Raw genomic sequence first — 21288 nt, 5'->3', positions numbered from 1 at the left:
GTGAATGCACAGATAATATACATGAACAAGTAGGCCTACATGTGTATTTGTGCACAGACATACATGTATGAAGTTAGTCATGCACACATGAACACATTCACATAACTTCATCCATGTGTTGTTGCTATCACATGGTAGTGCCATAAACAGTGAGGATCAGCGAGGCGAAGATACACTGTTCGCACATACGAATGGTACGCCTGTACAGGGCCATGCTTGTTTTGCCTGCGCAATTACACACCACTGCAGATATAGGCAAGAAGGCATGGGATACAGGGGACCAGTGTGCTTGGCTTTGCACAAAATGTCATAAATTATGAAGGTCCATCCAGCCATCCATGGGGGAAGGGCTTGAGTGGTGCTTGAACGAGGGGAAGCATTGGGCACAGTGTGAGGTTTTCGGGTGTGCGTACAACATACTACATGCAGGGCAAGTTCTACATTATGGGAAATTTGGGGAATATGTAGGCTCTAGGATTTTATTGGTATTGCCCAGGGGAGCCGGCAGCCAGTAAAAATACTTCCCAGCCGCTCCAAGCATGAACGTCAATGTGGCAAGACGATGGCTCATGCATGATATGAGGTACATGTATTATCATCCCCCTTTCTACAATCTGTCCACAGTAAACACTTGTCAGGTTGTTCTGCCATGCCATCATCCCATATCAAAGCAATCAAGTACAGGCAATAATGTTAAATGAAATTATCAGAATCAATCATTGCAGTTAAATATCATATAGGCTATATGTATACAATGAAAACTACAATATGGAGCTGGGGCATTCCCTCTGTCAACTTCTGTACTGTATGCATGATGTACATTTGTACCCTCATGAACAAAATCTTGTTTGAATACTACACGTTTAAACATTCAATAATTCCTCTACACATCAAGATTGTCCTATCCCTAAATAGCTTTTGTAAATGTTCAGGTACTGTATCTCCAATCCCTGAGAAGAATAATGTGATGTAGCGGGGACACAAGAGTTGCCATAGCGATATTTCTAGTTGTAGGCCTATATGTTATATCTACAAGTATCATGACCGTAATGGAAATGAGTAGGCCTACCATGGTAACTGTTATGTGATTTGTTTTTGCACTATTATTGTAAAAAGTGTTCGTGGAAACAAAATTTTTATGTCCTATCAAAGACAAATAAGATAAATCTGAATCTGAATATTTTCAAGTCATCTGGTCTTCAGACCAACAAGCTTGAGTGATATCTTTTGATATGTCCAATAAGGAGCATACTCTCCTGTTTTTTATTGTCTTCTTTTATACAAGGGGTGACTTCCTTATCATGCTTTTCCAATATTTATCACATTTTCTGTTTTCTTTCTAAAGATAATAGCCAGTATCAGAAAAATAAGTTATGGCTCATATATATAAATTGGGCCTATATATATATATATATATATTTTTTTTCGGGGGGGGGGGGGAGGGTTTGGAAGAGGCTCATGGACCAACAGCCTTACTTTAATTTTCTTACAGAAAATCATGCTTGCTGACATACTAATGTTCAAATTATTGTGACTTATGCAGCACACATCCAATTTACACCTCCATGCATTTTTATTCATCTTACCACAACAACCTTTTCTCAAGAGGGTTAATCTCCCCTCAACATATCAAATTAAAATTCATGGGGACTCAGGGTGCGTTTATCTAAAAAACTTTCCTAAACACATTTGAGGCATTTTCGGGCAATAAATAAACACAACCATGTTTTTCAGATGATCTAGAAACGCTGGTTTGAAACGTCATTCACAGGGCGATTTGAAATGCATTTGAGACCACGATGGCCTTTCCGTGAGTAGATAAACGCAATGCCGTTTTTAAACGCGTTTCTCGGAGCTGCCAAGGTCAACTTCCATTAGGACCTACAATGTATACTGTACAGCCATCACTTACAAAAAAAGCTCGGGTCAAACTGTGCAAAGCAGCCCAGTAGTGACAACATTGGAATCACTGTTGTATGACGTTTTAGATAAATGCGGCACCCCGAGAATCACATTTCAAACCACGTTTCTTAAAAGCCATTCTTAAAGGGACTGAACAGTACTGGTTGAGGTGGGGATTCAGATTTATAACATTCCTAAGTGAGATAATGAGAAACCTCTGAAGAAACATGAAAGAGCATGTAAGTTTAAGAAGGATTCAACGTTTATCTGATGAAAATTGGTTTTCAAATGGCTGAGATATAAAAAAAAGTGATAATAATAAAAGGCGACAGGCCACGCCTTTATTAGGATCTCTTTGTTTCACCTTGTTTTTGGATATCTCAGCCATTTCAAAACCAAATTTCACCAAATAAACTTTTGATACCCCTTAGAATTGCATGCTCTTTGACATCTCAGAGTGGTTTCTGAATATTTCGCAAAATGTTAAAAGCTAAATCCTCACCTCACCCAGAACTGTATAGTCCCTTTAACACGTTTTGAAACGTGATTCTCTCTCTCTCGAGTTAGATAAATGCGGCCTTTCAGTGATAATTACAGCTGTAGAAGTATATCAATGTATGTGTACTGTAAAACCAGAAATTTTCACACGCATGAAATTTTCAAGAATTTCACGAGGAACCAGAATTTGCAAAATCAAAATTCATGTGAAAATTCTTGTATACACTGTTCTTGAATGCCAGTGGTGAGTGCAAAAATTTCATGCCACGAAAAAAGCCATTAGCTCCAACTGCAAAAATTTTCTGCCAGAAATATTTTTGGCTTTACAGTACTTATATTTGTACTGGAGAGCCATACTTCACACTAATATCATCACTTTTAAAATCTTGCGCAAATTGTGTGTGGGTGTGCAGGCATAAACATAACTGGATATGCTTTCACTGATGTTTCTGGGTATCTCCAATAATCAAGCATAATCTCATTCATGTGATCATGTGCAAACATAAAACATATCAAACTGTGGAACCATTTAATGAGCTTTAAATGGAAAAGAGCATAGCTCATATAAATCTACTTCAAAACATGGTATATATAATACAATTGTAGTTTTATGCAATGGTTCTGGAAGTCAAAGCAAATGTTTTCTTGGCAACTGTAATCTTCATACAAATTTACTTGTATTGCACAGAAAACCTAGGGAGAAAAAGAAAACAAATGTAAAACTAGGAGCTCAGCGAGGCAGTGGTAATTTCAGGACGCCCTGATAAGTGAACTTCCATCCAGCTTTAAATCCTGCGGCGTCTCCTGATTAAGCGGAGACCCTGGCTGCAAGGACCACAGAACGTTGCTTCTTAGCGTCTCCCTTTCTCTCTCTCTCTTCGATTTATGTTGCGGGTGGCTTTTTTTTTTTTCCTCCACTCGCAGAATTTTTCGCCTAGCGCAGTGTACTTATTGGGCTTGGCAACTGCAACATTTACCACCAGCTTAGGCATCAATTTGGACACAATTTTGAGCGAGCCAAGCGCAAGAGTTGCAACAAAGATCGATTCCTTCAAGAGGCAAGATGGCAGCAGTAGTCGCAGTACAAATGCCCAGCCACAGCCTGGTGATGGCTCGATCTCAACTGAGGCTGAGACAAGACAGGCTTTACTGGCATCAGTTCTGGTATGCAAACCCTCCCAGCCAACAGATTACACCTTACAATGACTACTTCACAATATGTGGCACATATTATGTAAAAAACATGGCTAAAACTTTTTAATGTTAAGGCAGGAAAAACTCAGGCAACTTGTTCACTTTTTCTCCTTTGAATGCTCTGAGTACCTCCCAGCTACTTGAACACTTGCACAATCAGTTTATTTATATTTTGCGAGAAGCACTGAGACTGCAAATTTGACATGTTAAGACTTTCATTACATGAAATTTTTCATAGCCAAATGGGTCAAGGTTTCTGTTTTGAGACATTCATGATGACAAGCCAATGTCAGTTTTCACAAGTAGGGTATTGATAGGTGTATAAGAAGACTCTTTCTACATTGTACATACAATGTATGTTTGTAAATTATATTTTCCAATTTCCAATGTGACTTCCAACAAAGCATTTGTTGATCTTGATATCCTTCTAGCTAAACATCACAGATAATTAACAATCATAGGGACTCCAAACTTGTATACTTAAATGTGCATTAGCTTTTGAAAGCACACAGATGCACATGTAATTGCATCTCAATATTTTCACAGTATTACTGCTAAAAAACCCAAAAATTTGAGAAATCCTTCATTTTTTTCATTTTCCTTATAAACAGAACTCAAGCAGTAGGCTAAAACAGTAATATCCCCTTTTTCAAGCATAACTGCAAAACAATAAAGAAGGGTCAAGGAACATCACACAATGTATTTAAGCCTATAAGGTAAGAAACAGTACAGCGTGCTATGTACAAATGTACTGTATGTTGCACTGTACAGAGCTTGCAATCATCACCATGCTCTTATGTCTGTGATGCTACACAGCAAGCTGCAAATCATATGCATATGTCAACAAATGCATCCATGACGCCACTGCCTAAAGGACTGTGTGCTAAGCTTACAAATCAATATTTCCCAGGCTTTAAATATCCCAGAACACTGATTCCAGGAATGCATTCATCATTACAGGAAGCTGTATGATATGAAAAGGAAGACTGAAATCGTGCAGAATACACCAAGTCGCTTCGCTGATTTCTGGCCAAAATATCCAACACAAACAGCCTGCATGGCATCAACAGTTATGAATATCAAATGGATTTGATATCCTAGACATATTAATGTGCTTTGGTCATTTGATATCACAGAAAAATATTAATGTGCTATGAAACTTTTTTTTAAATTTATCTGAAAGAGAAAACTGAAGAAAATGTGAACGTGGGAAAAGGGGGGAAGGGAATGATAAATACAACTTGTAGCCTCTTGTAAAGGCAATCACTAGGTGCATTCACAATAGAATTACTGTGGTAATAAATACCACTGCAATATGTTGGCACTTTTCTCCCTGGCAAAATACCACAGTAATACATATACACTACATGTACATATACACTGTACTGTGGTAATTCACTTGGTTCCATTCTCATTCAAGAAATACCATGGAATTTCTGGCAATCATTGCTCATGCACATTCCAACAGGAAAAGACACCAAAGTGCTTCCCGTCAATGAGAAATACTTTTGTACACCATGGTACAATCGGTGGTACAACACTGTACTTCGCAACAAGATTTACACTCAAGTCTCGCATGCATATTTGTGACCCACTACAAGAAAAGGATCGGAAAGTCGGGGGTAGTCGATTTTCTGAAAATGACGTGACATTATTTCCTCATTTTTCCGCTTTAATTTCATACATAACATGACTCGTAAATGTACTCGGTTGCAGATATATAGACGATTTTATGAGAGCAAGTCGAGTGGTCTAGGAAATTAGCGTTTTGAAAAAACTGCCTTCGAGGTTTTTCTTCCGATATGATCATGATCAAGGGGAGGTAAAACAGTTTTCACCTCTTATGTATGGTCCTAGCAACCTTCACGATGTTCATTCAAACTTTTTAGTGCCAGTGGTCTACAATGACCAATCAGCAACCAGGGTGCCACGCACTGACCAATAAGATCACTCCCTCATTGCTAGGGGCGGAGTCTATCTGCAGCACTAAATCCAAATCTACGAACATGTTTCTGTTCTGCTGAAAGTCAGAAAATCATGACCCAGAAAAATGCTAATTTCTTGCCTTTCCCTTGATCATTTAGCTTTGAAATTTCAGCAGATGGTAGATGAAACATTAGACTAAAAAATTATGCCAAAACCAGAAATTCTATGGTTTTGACAGATTTAGATGATCTGATTTCAAACACAATTTTCTCGGCTCAACCATCAGCGACTTTTGGATCCTTTTGTTGTGGCTGGTCACATTTTGTGTGAAGTTTCAATTACCACCCTATATAGTACAGTATTTCACATTGTATTTGCATTCACAATACAAAATATTACACGAAATACAGTACCATGGTATTTCAATATCAATGTAAATGTAAGTCCTGTTACTTAGTCATCACCATGACAACCTGATTGTACACAGTGTGCAATGAATTTTTGAGCTGGTGGTCCTGAATGGATCAAATACTCAGCACCTTCCCAAATTTGCCAAACAAATATGACCCACTGATCATAGAGACTTGAGTATCAATTAATACTGAATCTATTTTACAGAAGGCTACAGCTGTACTACAATATGTAATAACCGTGATGCTTCAGGCAATCTTAATAGGGCAGAGGCATTAGCAAAACCATCAAAAATTCAAACTTTCTTGATGTTTAAGGCATTTCAAATTTATGTATCTGCAATGCTCAATAATCATTACTACAAGTTTGTATCTTTGACTACAGTAGGGCAGAGGCATTAGCAAAACCATCAAAACTCAAACTTTCTTGATGTTTAAGGCATATCAAATTTATGTATCTGCAATGCTCAACAATCATTACTATCTTTGACTACAGTTTACGCGGCTGGTATGCAGTAAGAAACATGTTATACATGGAAAAAAAAAAACTTTTTGCACATGAGGCTACATGACATGGACATATTCTAACACATACACAAGATCTGTCTTAATAAATACAACCGCAGCATTCATTGGGCATGCTGACAGCAACACACACACAAAAAAAATTATATTTACCAGGCAAATCGATCAAAATCATCCACCAAATCCTGGCTCTCTGAGACTTTGCAGAAGGCGGCGCTACTGGATTACCCGACAGCGTACCTTGCCTGCTGGCGCTACCTGGAGGGATTTACTCTTGCAAAAGATGTGGCCAACATTTCGGAGTTGAAATGGACATGAACTTCAGGAACAGACCGTGCCTCTCAAAGGCAGGGTTTACTACTGTGCGAGTGCTTGGATCTCTTTCTAATTGCCTCTATTGACAGAGGAAGCCACGAGCCGAGGGGAATAGGAAGGTGGATATTTTCTCTCTCCTGTTGCGGAAGTTTGAAAGCACAGACTAAAAACTCCTGACTCTCTGTCCTTCTGTCTTTCCTTCTTTCTCTCTCTGTCCTTCCTTTTCTCTTTCTCTCTGCCATTCATTTTTGCTTCTTTGTACACACATGTAATAGCAAATCCCTGTCCATTTCCTTTGTATCACTGAATAACCTGTTCACAATTCAATCATTCTGTCCTTCACATTTTACTTCATACAATTTTTTATCTGCTGCAGGCCAATCCATTTACCATCCGGATAGGTTTCTCCACATACAACATTCCTTCACTCTCAGACAGAGCCTCATTCTATACATTGTAAGTAATAGCAGGATTAATTAATTGATGTGTGCTGCTAACTTTTGGCTCATCTTCACCACAGCAATTCCTCATCATGGGCACTGGATCTTCCCAACTACTAATCTCCACTCCACATGCACAAATAGATTATATACAATTGTACCTCTCCATTCACTTTTCCTCTTCTTTCTATTCCTTGTCCTATCCCCATCCATCCCTTTCCTCCTGCTACCCTCTCCATTTGGGCGCCTTCCAGATTCGACAGATTATACAGGCTCTGGAGGGGTCATCCTGAGGTTACATGCAGAGATGCGCATCCCCGAAAAACAACCGGATTTGAAGTGCATTTTGCAGTTGTAGCACAGCCTCGTTGAATCCTAGCTACATGGCATCTAGTACAAAATGGTTCTGAAAATCAGCCTGATCAATTATGCGCCACAACTGATACAAGGTTATTGACATACACTGTAATATACAACTGTATGTGTACGTACACAAGCAAATTTCTTACGCAGAGACAGTTGGGTAAGCCATGTACACGTATTTATCTATTTTGGAATTGAAAATCATTCCAGAAATGCATCATTCATGATGGCATTCTTTTTCTCACTCAAGACACACTATGAATATAGGAAACTAATAGGACGAAACATCTCAGCATGAACACTGTAGTCCTGAAAATGATTATGATGAAAACAATATCTGATGATGACGGTGATGGTGATGATAATGATGATGATGACAGTAACAACAATACCATAGAAAATAAAGGCAGCTTGTTTCATCTTGAAAATCAATGCAATTCACCTTTGAAACTGATCACACTGTTTGTGCCTCATTCAGCTTAATGACAGATCAAAAAATATTCATAGTAGAATGTTCAGTATGCACCCTTGCAGAGCTTTCAAAAACTGTCATCATTTGCGAGATGCCCTCTCCACTGGTATAATCGCAGATCAGAGATGGCATGTTTCCAAACTCAAGTCTAATATCAACATGATGCTCATCAACAATGACTTTTACCATCATGTTATAAAATATATTGTATAGAATTTGTTTCATATAGCCACAAACACAAGGATTCGCCCTTTCAGCAAACCTTGTGTTGCTCGTCTCGAAGAGGCAGCGTGCCCCGAAAATCACATGCTCCAAGAAACGGGTCCCTCCCTTGACTGCCGAGGGTTCAGCCACTGGAGGAAATGGGCATTTCCCAATCAGCAAGTCAAGCAGACCGAGATCTAGATTACGAAATGAAATGTAGAACGCTCACACACGTACAGTATGTATGCACAGCGTCTCCTTATTAAAACCACACCTTTCAGCAATCCACATCAGCTTGTCACGGAAAGATTGTTAATCACATGGTGAGCCTGATTTACAGATAATCCAGACAGGCCCGACAAATAGACACATAATTAATTGTGTCCACACTGTGCAGCACTAAGCTTTTTTAGAAAGTACAGCATGCTGTACAATTTATAATGAGAATGACATTGTGTTTATACTCCTCTCACAAAAATTGTCCAACAAATTTCTTGGGTGGAGCCCTGCTTGTATATACACCCTGTAGAGGCTGCACAGAATGTTATGATTGGATGTCAATAGAAGTAAAATTGTATGTTGTACATGTACAATGCGTTATCACATCTTCTCCAAGAAAGAGAATGTCATTCCATTGTATGTTACTTTGCTGAAAATGATAGTACTTTGCATCTTTATCTCCACTGTAACACATCCAATCTAAAGATATGAAATGGGAGAGAAGTTCTTTTTCTGCCTACATTATCTCAAGTACACTGTAATCTTCATCCCATTATTAGAATGCCTGTTAAATTGATGGTAAATTGTTCTTTCTTTACAGAATACAAATATTTTGTGATAAATATTTTGTGATAAATATAGATAGCACTGGAATTCAAACACACATCTGCAGCTATTCATTTCATCTGGAAAAAGGCTTACTGATGTTTACATGTGGATAGGAATGTAAAACTGTATAGTACTGTACATATAGCACTGTACAATTGTACATATTGCTTTGAAAGCACATACACTGTAGCATTACAACACTGCATGGAAAACACAATGTCTCCTATCTCGAGACTGAATACATAAATCTGCCTACATACAGTAAATTTTGTATAATCAACCTGCCCTGTTTATGATGTATCCGTGATGCTCATGAAAAAAAAAATAAGGGGAGGGGGGTAATGAAAGCTAATTGGACTACCGCACAAATTGACCAAGTGTCATGCAGCACATGCACACTGTATCAGTGTTGCCAAGGTAATGGCTAATTAGACAGCACATTGAAATTGAAGCCAGTGAATCCGCACTAGGAAGAAATTCAGGGCTAGGATCAGGCTCGTTTCTCCCCAAGTTCCTCTCCGCCCACATGGTAATCCCGTCCTCCAGGATGCAGCCGAGTCTCCGGCATCCTACCTGCCCACTGCTCCTCATCTTATCACAAGCCATCAGCCATCCTCTTCCAAGGTGTGTGTGTGTGTGTGTGTGTGTGTGTTTGTGTGCTTGTGTGTGTGTGTGTGTGTGTGTGTGTGTCTGTGTCTGTGTCTGTGTCTGTGTGTGTGTGCATATCTGCTAATCACTGACTTCAAAGTGTCATCTTAACCAGGACTTCCAACCATTTTGGTATTGATCATCAATCACTCAATCATCTACTGTACAATAATTACATCAGCAGGGAATCTGGAGGGGGAAAGGTGTTTTTTTTTCTCTTTTAAGCAAACCATACAACCATGTAGATCATATTAAAGTGGAAGAGATATTACAAAAGTGTATGATGATCACACCAAAGTCAAATACAAACTGTATCTTCATTTGCATTTAAGAACAGATGCAGTGCATATTGTCAAAATTCAATTTGCTCACCTGTAGTGTGAATACAATTTCAGCATATCAATTTCCATGTATCGGATACAAAATAGGTTCCCAGCGAGCTCTAAAGCCTCTTCTCTATGGGAGATATCAGTGCATCTCCAAAGAAGTTTATAGATTCATGAACGTGAATAACTCTGACAGAGCAGGGGGGAATCAGCATCTTCCGGTTGAAGGGTCTCGCTCACATGGCACAATGATGAATTCTCCCCCAACAGTGCGTGGTATTCTTTGCCTGACAATACTCAATCTCTGCCTTCTCATAAACTCAGGCAGGTCGTCCATGAATTTCCATCCATCTCATCAAAGAGGGGAGGCCAGGCACTGTCCCCAATAAACACTGAGGCCATCGGAAACAATCAAACCGACCCACACTGGCAGGACGAGGGGGTCAGGTCAGGCATTCACTTCAGTTGATGGACTGGTCCAGTGGAGAAGGATACCCTGTCCTCGTATAAATCACAATTACGCAAAGCTGATGAAGGCAGGGGTACATGTACATGTGGCAAGTGCACATCTTTGCTTCCTAATTCTCAACAACATGGCTGACGACGAAGAAAAGTCTCAACATTGAACCACACACTGATAGCTGTCTGTTTCAACAAAGCAGCAAGAACAGTAAACTACTATAATAGGGATTGTCAAATTCTCACCTTGACAATATCACTGCACAAGCTTGATTGTGGCAGGAATTGTTGGAGCAGTGATGCATAATCCTGCACATCTAACTGAAATTTTATTCTAAGCGATGCACTTGTTACAGCTGCATGTTTCACAGTCCTGAAGCCAACCATAAGAGCATGTACAATGTACAGAGTTACTCGCACAATACTAATAATAGTTCATCAGGAGTTCATTGTGTCATTTTTCTTTCTCTTGTATTTAACAGATCCAAGGCACACTTCATGACATCCTCCCCAGTGCAGACGTAAGTGCCACAAAGATCATGCATGTGTCTGCAGAATGAGCACTGTTTAGAAGGAAATTGTCACAGGAAAAGTAAACTAAGATGTGATACATCTTTTGTACTTGTCACGGTATCACACGTGATGCAATGGATGTTTGGGAACGATCACAGTTCACTGTTCCATCCTGGCTTTGTTTAAAATGAGATGAAATCCAAGTTCATATGGCCAGGCATCGAGTAGGACACACATTGAGATGGCTTATGAAATGTCATGCCACTTCTTGTTTATACCCGACAAAAGTCAATATTCCTTGTCGGCAACACGTAAGAAATCTGGAAATACTTCAAAGGTCTCTTTTCAATTGTGTACCAGGCACAGAAATATGAAATGAGGAATATTCATGGTCAACGCAGGCAGTGCACGCATTCCATAAATTTGATCTCTCCGTCATCAAAGTGTCTCTCTGTTCAACACACTGAGAGCGCGATCACGGGAGAGGGGTGGTGCGGGGATGTCAAACACACGGGTCTGCTGATTCACCATCTTTACTCCCACCGATGGCGTAAGCCTGAGTCACTGTTTTAGCAATGCTTTTGGAGAAAGGAATGATTCACGGCGCTCTATTTGAGCCACTTTCGATCAAAGTCTCAAAATGGACGACTGATCAATTCAATGATAAGGGATCAATTATCTCTCACACATCAGAGATGGCAGAATAATTTCAAATTGATTACAGAGACATTATACAGCTCATGTGTCATATCTGTTTATTTGCATTTCACTGGTCAGATGATCGTTACTCCATTGTACAGTTGTAGCACTAGTTGAAGGTTATATTGATAATTCATGCAATCACTGATAAAACATTGTATACAAATTGTATTCCGCAGAATTATACAGGGCCTCTTATTGCTACAATAACTGTCATCTGCAAATATGCCTGATAAAGGAGGATTCTAAATTGAAGAGAGAGCTCATGCAAACAGGACTGAACCAAGTACCAGGAGGCCAGGATTAAACGAGGGCATCGCACAAGATCTTCACAAATCACATGGCAGGGACATACATTGTAACACACCCTCCTCTCTGGCAAATCAGGCACAGTACACACACATGCACCTTCTGACCCATGCGCTAAGAGCAGGGGTCTGAAGAGCATGCACTCACTACTTACAGCATGTATGTACAATACAATTGAAAACACCCTGTCAGATAAAAAAAAAAGAAAATCATCCAGGCAAATTTACTTGCCCCCTGATTACCCAGAGCATACACCAGGATTTCAATTCAGATTTTCAATAACTGGGGTACAAAAAATAAAGAGGAAATGGCAACATGGAATGGAGAGAGACAAAACCGAGATGAAGAAAAAAATCTGTATGCTCAAAATACGGGCTTCGTCAATCCCCCTTCTCATCGCTACCAACTGCACATCCCTCCAACTCCCTTGCATAATTTATGTGAGCTGTGCGAATAAAGTGAGGGGCCTTCCAGAGGCAATTATGCTAATGGCGTCAGCGGTGCCCCTGGCAGGGCATGGACAGACTCCACGAGATGGGGACAAGAGAAATTGGGAGGGGGAGCTGGGGACAAGGGGACAAGGAGATAATAATGGCACATTTCTAATTCAGCCCAATTTGGGAGGGAAGGTTATTGCATTGTCGGGGATATATATCTAATTTGGACACTGTTTCATCAGACTTGAAAACAAAAAGGGCAATAGGCATAACAGACAGATCTTGAGACAGAGTGGGCATGCACTTGTCTCTGCAAGAGCACTGGTTACATCACTAGCTGCTTTTTCCTTTTCAAATTGCAATGCTGCGCTGTCTCGAGTATTGTAATAGGGAAGCCTCAATAAACTGTTCATTGACTACATACAATTGTATAGGCCAACTTGTGGAAGGAGTAAAAGTGTGCCAATTGCATTACAAAAAAAGATAAATATTGATGATACTTTTTCTGTCACTTGAGATTTGAAGTGCACTGACTACCAGCTGTGTCAATGTCTGGTTTAACCCCTTAGAACCTGAATATGTTGGCACCTGGAGGTTTCTTACAATTTCATTTTCTAATCAATGAAGAATGCAGTAAATTCACAATTTACAATTCACAATTTTGATAGGGTTTGAACAAATTGACCATGTTTAATAAAGTAACAAAAGATAAAAAGTAAATTGCAGAGTAGGAAGATACTATGACATACATGAACCATACACAGAAATACACACATTTTTACTGTAAAACATGCTGCATCCTAGCCACACACACACACATATATACACACACACACACAGACAGACACACACACGAAATGGAGACAATGAGAGATGCAGTGATTTCACGGGTAGCCTCAGGTAGTTATGGGGGGGGGGCTGCAGGGTTAAAAGCTTATATACCCATTAGTTTGAACATCAACATTGCAAGTCTTACACTGACTGTGATATATACAGGTTCTACAATTATACACACATTAAAAAAAAAAATCTACAAATTTTAACAACCCATTTGTGACATAACCTGCCACAAATACAAAAGCACAAGATAAATAAAAAAGAAATGATCATATGAAAATACAGTTGGAGAAGCACAAGGAACAATCAGACTTATGACTATGCCTCTGAACTGGTCAAATGTTACTTCTGAAACTGTTGATTTAGAGTACATGAAGTTGAATTTTCATGAATTTCTATGGTACACCTATAAAGTAAGGGTGTGTTTATGCTCAATTTGCGAAGGCAGAATCAGCGTTTTGACACGCTGATTCAAAACGCTGATTCAAAACGCCGTTCACGGGAGCACTGTTTATGCTCACTTTCTTCGAGCCTTGGAAAGAGCGTTTGCGATTGCTTCGCTGACCTCAGCAGAGACAGGTCAAATTGGGGCGCGCGTTTTTTGAAAGTTCTGGCCTGAGTGTGTGCATTGTTCATGTTCCATAGCGTGTCGATTGCTTTACTAACATGAACTGTAGACAGTGATGGGAAATACAAGTTTCTATTTCATTGACGAATTGTTGACAAAGTCGGAATGTATGATAATAGTGAGCTCTTCATGCATTAATTCATAGTTATGTCTGTCACCATGTACAGTACTGTACCAACAGGGAGCTTGAAGGATCAGCACCTGCAAATTATGTTGCACAGCACGTAAAGTTATCGAAAGGTCGGCTGGCCTGGTGTGCTCATTTTCAAGTGAACCGGAAAGGCGATGGAGATGACGTCATTTAAACGCGTTTGTGATGTGAGTTGCGTTTACGCTCCCCCGTCAAACGTGATTAGTCAGAAACGCCGATCGTAAACGCACCTTTTTGTGCGTTTTGAATCGGCGTTTTGAATCAGCGTTTCTATCGAAATGAGCATGAACGCAACAGCGTTTTGCACTAAACACGTTTCATATGCCTGATTTTGGCCCTCAAAATGGAAGCATGAACGCACCCAAAGTTTACTGATGTACTCCAAACTCATTACTACTAAGTACAGCCTGAGAACCTACAATTTGTGTTAGAATCTATCTAATTCCTTTGTTCCGAGTAAACATATTTTGATACCTGTTTGAAATCAGTTTGCATGCATTTGTTGTTGCTCTGTCAGACGATCCGCACACAAGCTTGCGAGTTGCTGGAAACAATGTTTGTTGCAGTGACATGCACATAACTGGCAATGTTTAATAGTAAACTGGTCTACAAATTTGTACTTGATGCTCTAGGTCTTCAGACAATGACACCCACTGATTCCCAATACAGGTGGGCCATTGTACATGTACAACTGTAGTTCATTTCCTTGACATTTTCACCCACAGATGTCAATCAGTCACTGCTTCATATTGTTTTGTTGTTCTTCTTATCTTCTACAAGTATTCTATATAACATATCTACATAATAAGAAAAGAACAAAAAGAAAATAAACAAAATTTATATTGTACAACATATTGCCACACTCTGTAGCAATGTCCTTTTCATGACACTTCCTCAGCCCTGTGAAATGAAACTGTCAAGGCTTGCAGAGAGGGCTTGGTACATTGTAGTACTGTATGTGTACTTGAAAGTCCCTTCGAGCAAGGTTAATATTTGATTGCAAAGTTGTGTAACACACATGCAATCATAAAGATACGCATACATGTACATGGTAGCTGATGTCTACACTGTTGTTATTTAACAGTGATTGGGCAAACTTCGAAAATGCGTGGAACTTACAACAAAAATATAAGCAATATTTCGACACCAAAAAGGCATGTGCCAAAAACAATGTGCCAAAAACATTTTGGCAGCTGATGACAGCGCTTGAAAGAAGAAAGCAGTCTTTACATCTCTACTGGATAGGGGTCCCATACAAGACATGTACAATGTATTGTGTACATACGAAGCACATATACTCAGTAATACAAAGCTTGGAGTTCCTAACATTGAGAACAATGACTATAAAGTGTATTTATTATGAAGAATGGCTGTTTGTGTTTTCATATAAGGTACACAAACATGTATGTGTGCAACATGTGTGTGACTTTATTTGCAATCAATACACAACAAATCATATCATTACAATCATAGTCATACCAAGTCAAACTAAAGAACAGCATACAATGTAGGTTTTGAGAGATGTTGAGTATGAGAAATTGTGTCCAGTTCCTACCGGAAAAGGATATGTGAATACATTGTAATGAACAATGGACAGAACTGTGAGCATTCCTGTTCCGTGCTTCCCCACAAAATATCAATAATGAATATTAAAACAAATGCAGACTGATTGAATTGATAAAGAATACACTGCCACTGATCTTTGTACATTGTATTCTGCATTTACAGTTACTTGTAATAAAACTTGTTACTTCACACTACCAGATGTGTCGATTATAGAGGTAATGAGAGAGAAAGGAAGAGGGTAGAGGGGATGAGAGGAAACTTGTTTGTAACATTTCTGAGCAAGGATTTTTGGCATTTGTTTTTGTTTTTGTTTAATCTTCTACAAGCTCCTAAAATAGACCTCTGATGGCATGGTCACCAACAAAGGCCTTCAACTGTATTGCGATTATATCCTTGCTATGACGAAGGGGGGGGGGGATCTTTGTAGATGTGTCAATAGGTTTGCAATTACGTCTGCTACAGATAACATTTATCCTATTTGCAATAGAAAGAAATTGGATGATAAATTGGTATTGAGCACACATGATAATCAAGTGCTCTTACATTTTCCACAGAGTTTAGAATGCCTCAGGCAAGCCAAAATGAGGGCTTCACATGCTGAATAGATGAAATTACACACATGCAAAGTTCTACAAGTCATATAACACTTCAAATTGATTTGTGTAGGATTAGAAAGGAGTGGTAATGACTTGTTTTGACAGTACTTACACACTATGCAAACAAAGACACATTAGTTTGTTGTTTTTTCTTCTTCTTGGAAAGTACAATATACAGTCCACCATCGGGTGTATATAGTCGTACTATTTGGCAGGTCTGATGCGGTGTATGTACAGTGACTTCAAAACACATTTCAATATGTGCAGCTAAAAACAACGCTCCTCTAGACTATTAACAAAGCAGGATGCTCTGCACCTCCTACTTAAAGAGGTTTGCAGAGGTGGTGGTGACAAGTTTTTCTGGCAGGGTGTTCCATAACCTGAAAGCATCTGGGAGGAAGGATCTCTTTTTAATCTTCTTTCAATATCAGTGCACACCAAGAAAAAGTGCTTTTAACAGTTTTCCTCAATACCTGTACTAATTAGAACTTGAAAGGCTCAATTAAAATTGTTAATTTTACTGCATAATAAGTCTTTTTGATGAGCTTAATTGAGGATCATCTCTTCAGTTCGCTTAAAGGTGGGTCTACTAAAGTTACTGTACTTGTTGTTACACAGCAACAAAAGTACAGTGACACAGTGTACCTAACATTTTCTTGTAAATCACAAGATTGACAGGTACATGTACAATGTGTGCCTATAAGTACATGTATTTTCATTACAATGGTAGTACCAGTAACTACATTTTTATTAAACAATGACCATATCCATATAAAACCTATTTGCGCGATATAATTCCAGACTCAACCATAAATTGTTTTTGTGTTGTGTGCATTGCACATTGGCTACTCGGAGGTAGGCCACAATTATTGGTTCCTGGTCTTTGGGATACCTACAAGATGTACATGTACATATTGTACACTTGTATGTGTACTTCTCCCTTCAAATTTTTATGCTCTTGCACTGACATACCATGGGCAGCTAAAAGATTACCTACATGTATGCATGTATTTCAGCTATCAAGTGTTCTGGCAATTGCATTTCTCCAGAGAAAATCTTTTAACACAGCACACATACACACACACACACACACACAAACAAACAACTCAGCAAGTATAAGTGCTAATATAATTTTTCACATTTGTAACAATTTTGGTTATGCCCATGCCCCATGCTGGACACTGAATAATGGATTATTTTTCTCATTTCTCCTGCAACTATAATTATCCTTACAGTTTCGAGACATTCAACAGAAAAAGTTTGGTTATACTTGATGTAGCATGTGAGAAATACAGTAGCATTACATGTACATGTAACTTTGTATCAAAACTACAGTAGGATTAACTACACATAGCCGCTGTCGCTTCGGCTGCACCTCTATTCCTTCGCAGACGTTGTTATGGTTCACTGTTTCCTTCGTGAATATCTTTATTAATCGTGGAAAACTAAAATATAAGGAATTATCGTAATCTATGATAATCATTCAATAATCGGTATGCGATTTTTTGTTTAATTACGTTAAAAACTCACTGAAATCTGTGGCTAAAATCAGGTCTGTAAACGTCCTTATTGCTTAACTCCTCATCTGCGTGTTATTTGTATGGCATTCACTCTCGTATACTACAACGTAGGTAGTCGGGGCGGAAGTGATGAGATAGTCGGATGACCCCGACTAAAAAAGGTAAAATCATTGCCGGCGCGCGTAATGAACAAGGTAGGCCAATAGATAAGCTTTACGTAACACATAAAACGCACCTGCGCACGGGCGTACGTAAAACACAACCACTTCCGGTTGCGCATGCGTGGTAGTTGATTTTGTGAAGCTCTAGAAGGAAAAGATGCCACCGCACAATCTACTCCGAAAAATTCAACAATAAGGTCTGGATACTAACAAAACGCCGAATTCAACTCAACCATCAGGAAAATACGCTGTAGGTGAGTGTTAAAAATTATATTACTCTTAAAATCATACAAAATAAAAGATATTTTATGTGATTTTGCCATCAATAGTGACAGTCGTTTACAACATTGAAACACTAACGCATGTCAGACTGCTGTGCTGTGCACAGCGGTCTGGTCAGGCTACAGAAGGATCTACATTGTATGTACACAGAATGCATCAGGGCGCTCACAAAGATTGTTCACTTTCTACGCTTTTTTGACCACTGCATGATATATTTTCTACAAACAGTATATTACCGCTAACAACTATTCTAAATCAAAACCAGAGAAAATAAGAGATGTTGACTTTGGCAACTAGTCATTTATCCAAGCACTAGACTTTTGAATCTTATACATAATAGACCATACATTTTATTATTAATTAGTCTTTTGTTTTGTTTAAACGCCTAGACTGTCTGCATGAACAAGAGTCCCTCAGAAAGGACATAAATTTGAGGTCACATATAATGTGAGGCCTAACTACCTACACACACACATACACACACACACACACACGCACACAACAGTGCATGATCTTCAACTTCAAGCATGAAGCAGCCTGAGCTGCACTTAAAAACAAAAGAAGAGCCTTTCATCAGTTGTGCGAGTAGACACAATCTTCCAAGCCAAGGTTCTGCACATTATTGGAAGAAGAATTGGTATTCACATAATTATGTATACAATCGGTAGGTTCCCTCTTCTATTGGCAAATTGCATATTGGAAGAAGAAGAAGAAGATATTGGGGTCTACACTGTGCCTTTGTTTGGCCAGTACTAAGTAGTAGTAGTGCAGCTGCAGGGCAACATGATCACCAAAAAACCTCAGGCTTCTATTCATTACATGACTATGACCATGATACAGTGATACTTCCACAGGGCCCACTTCCACAGACTGAATTCCTACGACCTACGTAAGTGTATGCAGTATGGTATGGAACACAATTCAGCTTGGGACATACACACAAATGTCACAGAGCTCAGTTAGTATCACTGATGTCACACTAGAACACTACAGTCGTCTACATCTGTTGTAAAAAACTTGTACGATAGCTGGTTACCCTGGTATATTACAAATCTGCAATTCACCAGCTAGAGTTCTCCACGGGCAGCCGTAGAAGCACATCTATTATAGAATCTAGTAAGGTTGTAAGCCTGTGTCTACACCGCACCGATACCTTACTTAATTGATTTGTGTGGGCTGGTGATAAAAACTTAATAGTCGGAACAGAACGACGATAAACATAGCAAACTGAACATTACTGGAAAAGTGATACACACTTACCGACTTGTACAGTATGGATATTGTTTCGCAAGATCGCCCGTACACCCTTGAGTGTTAACAGGATAGAATCTTGATGTAGATGTGTACAGATCTATGCTAAACTGGCTTCACTGATGCAGGTTTGTCAGCCGAGAATCATAGGATTGGGATAGTACACATAATAATATGCTGTTCTAAATAGGCAATTGACGTCATTTCAATTTCGCTTGATCCGCTATTTTGAGACTGAAGTTGTCGTCGAGTAATACGTAAAAGGTGCAATAAATCCCTTCGCTGGTGGTGTCAGCGAATTTTCACAAGCTGAACCGAACAGGTCGCCAGTAGAGGACGCTATAGCAAATTCACTTCATCGACAAAGAGCTTGTGTCATTGCCACTGAATTTTACCCAGAGGTTTTCGAAGTGTTACCATGTATCGTTTTTGTCTGGTATCCTTTAGGCTTTCGACGTGGTTATCATCACGTCATATCATTTGCAAATAAATCATTAAGTCATAGTGATATAATTTCGTGCATTTCATAAAAGATACAATTTGCAGAGTTGTGATCCTCATCACTGTTTTCTGATTTTAATAAAGTTTGTACCGTTCTGTTTGTATGACTTTTACTTTTGCTTCTTCTCTTTGAGTTAAGTTTTCCATCCAATAATAAAGAGACTCTCTCTTTCTTTTCTTTTTTTGGTTAAGTTCTGTTCTATCAAATGGTGAGAAGAAAGAGTAAGCATTTGATATCAAACCGTATTCTCTAATGTCATAAATAATACTTATGTATAAGATTGGTCACAAAAACCAATGTTTCAAAAGGTAAACTTTAATACGACACTGGAATTTTCTAGATTAAATCTGCTTTCCTAGAGTCAGACAAGAGAGAGAGGGAAAAATTGTGTGACTGACAACAACAAGTTTTTTTTTATTTAAACGAATCGATCATTTCCATTTGTGCTCATTTGGATTGCCATCAGAGAGAAATACAAGATGATGGCTAAACGAACCGCAAATTGACCACTTTGGATTAAGAACATGCTAAGATAATAATCCACTTTCGTTCTGTCCTCATAGTCTTGTATACCGTTTTCCCCTAATACACCCCTGTCGGGTACTCAGTTCTTCATAAGTTCTCAATCATGTCTCACACAAGCTAGTACAAACGACAAGTGATGCAGAGAGTATAGTTGGTTAGTTAGTTAGTCAGTCAGTTAGTTAGTTAGTTAGTTATTCAGTTAGTTAGTCAGTCAGTTAGTTAGTTAGTTTGTTAGTTAGTTAGTTTGTTTGTTTGATGTTTTGGGTCAGTTAGTTGGTTTGTTTGCTTGTTTGATGTTTCGACATTAAATGTATGTGCCTAAATTGATAGAATATCACTTTCCAGTCCGGAAGGTGCGGACGCTTAAAAATGTATAATAGATTGTTGTTTTCATTGGTGTTTAACACAGATCTTCAGTAAATGTATGGAGGTACGCACACAAAGACCCCACACGCACACACAAAATTCAATGATTACATCCATGGAAATGCATCCAGCAGTTGAGCAGCAAAGATGTAGACAACAGAAAAGCATTCATTAACAACGCCATCTTTTGTCTGACTACAGACATTCTGTTAGCAGCCTTCGCCTGTGATGATCAATGGACAAGGGAAGTGATGAGGCTGTTACAGTTTATTTACACGTCGCCACGATCCTGTCTCATGATCATTGACTATGATATCCCGTGTATAGGTCCACACGTGAAACGCCGACAATGGTCGAATTCATTTATAAAATCGACTCACATCAAACAAATTACAAAAAAAAAACTAAAATGTTCATTCAAATTGGACAAAAATG

General features: G+C 38.9%; 1 protein-coding gene across 1 annotated transcript in view; it reads right to left on the bottom strand.

The window, feature by feature from the left end:
- The window catches only part of LOC139744053 (stress-activated protein kinase JNK-like), a 67979-nt gene extending 48380 nt beyond the window's left edge, over positions 1-19599 (bottom strand). The window contains exon 1 of the mRNA XM_071654510.1: positions 19470-19599. The gene's annotated coding sequence lies outside the window, so the exon portion shown is untranslated. The remainder of the gene's footprint in view (positions 1-19469) is intronic.
- Positions 19600-21288: the final 1689 nt, after the last annotated feature.

The sequence above is a fragment of the Diadema antillarum genome, unplaced genomic scaffold (genome assembly GCF_040938485.1).
Source record: "Diadema antillarum isolate AM-2024a unplaced genomic scaffold, OU_Dant_1.0 seq00001131_RagTag, whole genome shotgun sequence".
In the NCBI taxonomy this organism is placed as follows: domain Eukaryota; kingdom Metazoa; phylum Echinodermata; class Echinoidea; order Diadematoida; family Diadematidae; genus Diadema; species Diadema antillarum.
The sequence above is the reverse complement of the archived record's forward strand: the minus strand, read 5'-3'. Positions and strand labels throughout refer to the sequence as shown.